The sequence below is a fragment of the Macaca mulatta genome, chromosome 12 (assembly GCF_049350105.2).
Source record: "Macaca mulatta isolate MMU2019108-1 chromosome 12, T2T-MMU8v2.0, whole genome shotgun sequence".
NCBI lineage: Eukaryota > Metazoa > Chordata > Mammalia > Primates > Cercopithecidae > Macaca > Macaca mulatta.
The window spans coordinates 78,946,707-78,951,135 of NC_133417.1; the positions used below are offsets into that span (position 1 = coordinate 78,946,707).

At 43.1% G+C, this 4,429-nt stretch overlaps 1 pseudogene; it reads left to right on the forward strand.

The window, feature by feature from the left end:
• The first annotated feature begins 773 nt into the window (after positions 1–773).
• LOC100429720 (small ribosomal subunit protein uS2B pseudogene) lies at positions 774–2,276 on the forward strand (annotated as a pseudogene).
• The last annotated feature ends 2,153 nt before the right edge of the window (positions 2,277–4,429 follow it).

Below are 4,429 nucleotides of genomic sequence, written 5' to 3' on the forward strand. Positions count from 1 at the left end.
ACCATCAATCTCGTGAGAACTCACTCACTATCATGAGAACAGCAGCGTGAGTGTAACCACCACAATGATTCAATTACCTCCCATCAGGCCCTTAGTACAACTCACAGGGATTATAGGAACTACAGTTCAAGAAGAGATTTGGGTGAGGACACAGCCAAACCATATCAAATTCTGAGTGTAGTTTTTGATATACAGTTATATATAACTACATATATAATTATATGTATACATATATATAGTTTTGACTTTTGAACCTCATAAAAGTTTTTCATATTTATTTTTTTTTTTGATAGAGTCTCACTCTGTCACCCAGGCTGGAGTGCAGTGGCATGATCTCAGCTCACTGCAACCTCCAACTCCTGGGTTCCAGTGATTCTCCTGTCTCAGCCTCCTGAGTAGCTGGGATTACAGGTGTGTGCCACCATACCTGACTAATTTTTGTATTTTTAGTAGAGATGGGGTTTTGCCATGTTGGTCAAGCTGGGCTCAAACTCTTGACCTCAGGTGATCTGCCCACCTCGGCTTCCCAAAGTGCTGGGATTACAGGTGTGAGCCACCATGCCTGGCCCATATTTAAACTTTTTAAATTTTGAGAGATTTGTCAAAAAGAAAACCTTAAAATTAAATGCAAATATAAACAAATTAACTTAACTGCATATAAAATTAATAATAGAACCATACAGAAAAAAAAAAAAGAAAAAGTTGACATGACCTGTGAATACAGTATTCTGACTATATACCCTTAACTGGATGTATTCTAAGAACAAATAGTACTACAAAGAAGTCTTGAAATTTTCTTAGGCTTGATGTTGGAAATGGGCTTTTGCACTACCCAGAGAGGGGTCCATTCTGCCTTGTTCTGGATTCCTGTCTTAATTTAAAGGGAAATGTTCACAATTTCCAGAGCCCTTGATGTTCTGCCAATGAAGGAGGAGGATGTCCTTAAGTTCCTTGCAGCAGGAACCCACTTAGGTGGCACCAACCTTGACTTCCAGATGGAACAATACATCTATAAAATGAAAAGTGATGGCATCTACATCATAAATCTGAGGAGGACCTGGGAGAAGCTTCTGCTGGCAGCTCGTGCCATTGTTGCCATTGAAAACCCTGCTGATGTCAGTGTCATATCCTCCAGGAAAACTGGCCAGAAAGCCATGCTGTCATTTGCTGCTATCGCTGGAGCCACTCTTGTTGCTGGCCGCTTCACTCCTAGAACATTCTCTAACCAGATCCCGGCAGCCTTCTGGGAGTCACGGCTTCTTGTGGTTACTGACCCCAGGGCTGATCACCAGCCCCTCACAGAAGCATCTTACGTTAACATACCTACCATTGCTCTGTGTCACACAGATTCTCCTCTGCACTATATGGACATTGCCATTCCATGCAACAACAAGGGAGCTCACTCAGGGGGTTTGACGTGGTGGATGCTGGCCTGGAAAGTCCTGCACATGCCTGGCACCATCTGTGAAAGGGAGGTCATGCCAGATCTCTGCTTCTACAGAGATCCTGAAGAGATTGTAAAGAAGAGCAGGCTGCTGCTGGAGAGGCAGTGACCAAGAGGAATTTCAGGAGGAATGAACTGCTGCAGCTCCTGAGTCCACTGCTATAAGCCTGAGGGTGCAGACTGGTCTGAAGGTGGCAGGTGCCCTCTGTGCTATTCAGCAGCTCCCTACTGAAGACTGGAGTGCTCTGCTTGCCACGGAAGACTGGTCTGCAGCTCCCACTGCTTAGGCCACTAAATGTATAGGAGCAACCACTGAATGGGCTTAAGCTGTTTGTCTACAGGCTTTTAAACACCATGAAAAGAAAGCTGACAGAAATAAACACCAATTTATTTTAAAAAGGAAATGATAGGCCAGGCACCACGGCTCACACCTGAAATCCCAGCACTTTGGGAGACCAAGAAGGGTGGATCACCTGAGATCGGGAGTTTGAGACCAGCCTGACCAACATGGAGAAACTCGTCTCCACAAAAAATACAAAATTAGCTGAACATTGTGGTGCATGCCTGTAATCAAAGCTACTCAGGAGGCTGAGGCGGGAGAATCACTTGAATCCGGGAGACGGAAGTTGTGGCAAGCCAAGATTGCACCATTGCACTCCAGCCTGGGCAACAAGAGCAAAACTCCGTCTCAAAAAAAAAAAAAAAGGAAATGGTATTGGAGCAGTCATTCTAAAAGTGTTTGGGGTGTATTGTAGGATAGAGCAAATGGTTAAATATATTGATGTTTCCTTTTTGCTAACAGGTGTGTCAAAATAAACTAAATGAATGAATGTATTGATGGTGTTGGAAGTCAGAGTTCCCATTGTGGAGGAAGCAAAGATACAAATATGGAATGGAAAGATGAGGAGGAATCCTGTGGAGCTGGATTTTAATTGGAAGAAATTTAAAAAAACAATACTAGTGTTCTAAAAGTATGCATTTCCTAGATCTGTCCACTGAAAGGGTTTATAAGCAATGGTATCCCAGGAGCAATGAGCAAACCTCGTGGCCAGAGCTTGATTTCTGAATGCCATTTTCCACTAAAAGAAACCTTGGAGAAATGGCTGATTCCAGACCTGGAGCAGGGAAAATATGAAGTGAGCCGCAAAGTAAGGAAGTGCTCAAAGACGGATGGGGTTATGTCAAAAGGATACTGACATCAGCTTGGAGGAACTTCCACTAACCATATTTGGGACAATCTGACATCAAAAATAAGTTATTGTAGTAGATTATAATGCAGACCTCAGGAGGTTAGCCTCAAGGTCTTGGGGGCCCTTCCATAGGGCTTCTTGACAGCATGGCAGCTGGCTTCCCCTAGAGCAAGCCATGTGACAGCTCCCGAAATGAAAACCGTAGTGTTTTATATAACCTCATCTCAGAAATGACAGTCTGTAACTTCTGACTTATTCTATTCTTTAGAAGCAAGTCACTAAGTCCAGCGCATACCTAAGGGGAGGCGGAACCCAAGAAGGTAGACACCAGGAGGTGGGGACCAATGGGGGGGCCATCTTAGAGGGCACTCACACCAAGTAATCAAGTATAACCACATCACCAGTAATGAAACAAATTGACATTATGTCCCTCTTGATACACCACAATGCGAAATACACAGTGATACAGATATAGTATTCTTGGGGGAAAAGGAAAGAAGAAACAAACAGACAAATCCAGAATGTGGGACACTCTGTAAGAGAACCAGTTTGAATTCTCAAAAAGTGTCAATATCATGAAAAAGATAAAATAATTGCTGTAAGTTACAGAAGACTAAAGAGACATGACAAATCATGAGATTTGTGATCCTTAAAAAGATTCAGGATCCACTGGGTGCTGTGGCTTATGCCTGTAATCCCAGCACTTTGGAAGGCTGAGGCAGGCGGATCACGAGGTCAGGAGATCAAGACCATTCTGGCTAACACAGTGAAACCCCGTCTCTACTAAAAATATTTTTTAAAATTAGCTGGGCGTGCTGGCAGGTGCCTTAATCCCAGCTACTCAGGAGACTGAGGCAGGAAAATTGCTTGAACCAGGGAGGCGGAGGTTGCAGTGCGCCTAGATTGTGCCACTGCACTCCAGCCTGGGTGACAAGAGCAAAACTCCATCTCAAAAAAAGAAAGAAAAAAAAAGATTCAGGATCAAAAAACAAAAAGAGCTATAAAAGACATTCTCAAACCAATTTGAATATAGACTGCATATTAAACTATTAAGTATATGTTAAATTTGTTGGGTGTGATAATGATATTACGCTTATGGAAGAGAATCCCTTTCTTCTAAGAGAAACATGCTGAAATATTTATGCGTCAAGTGTACGATATCTGCAAGTTATTTTCAAATAGTTCAGGAAAGCAAAACCAAAACAAAAAGACTCTAACATATAAATACACATACAAGTGTGTATATATGTTTGGAAATGTGAAGGATATACTCACATTCATTGTCCTGTTCTTTCAATTTTTCCTTATTGAACTCTTTTTGTTTGTTTGTTTGTTTGTTTGGTTTGTTTTGAGACGGAGTTTCACTCTTGTTGCCCAGGCTGGAGTGCAATGGCACGATCACGGCTCACCGCAACCCCTGCCTCCTGGGTTCAAGCGATTCCTGCTTCAGCCTCCCGAGTAGCTGGGATTACAGGCATGTGCCACCATGCCCACCTACTTTTTTGTATTTTTAGTAGAGACGTGGTTTCTCCATGTCGGTCAGGCTGGTCTCGAACTCCCGACCTCAGGTGATCCACCCGCCTCAGCCTCCCAAATTGCTGGGATTACAGGCATGAGCCACCACGCCCGGCTTTTTCAATTTTTCTAAGTTTAAAGTTTTTCAGATAAAAGGTTGCCAAGGTGGAAGGTGGGAGTGGATATTGAGAATTTTAGGAATTTAACCAAATCTCTATGGGAAAGACCCTTGGTATGTGTTGGCCTGCCTTGAGGATTCCAGGGAGTCCACACATGGTCT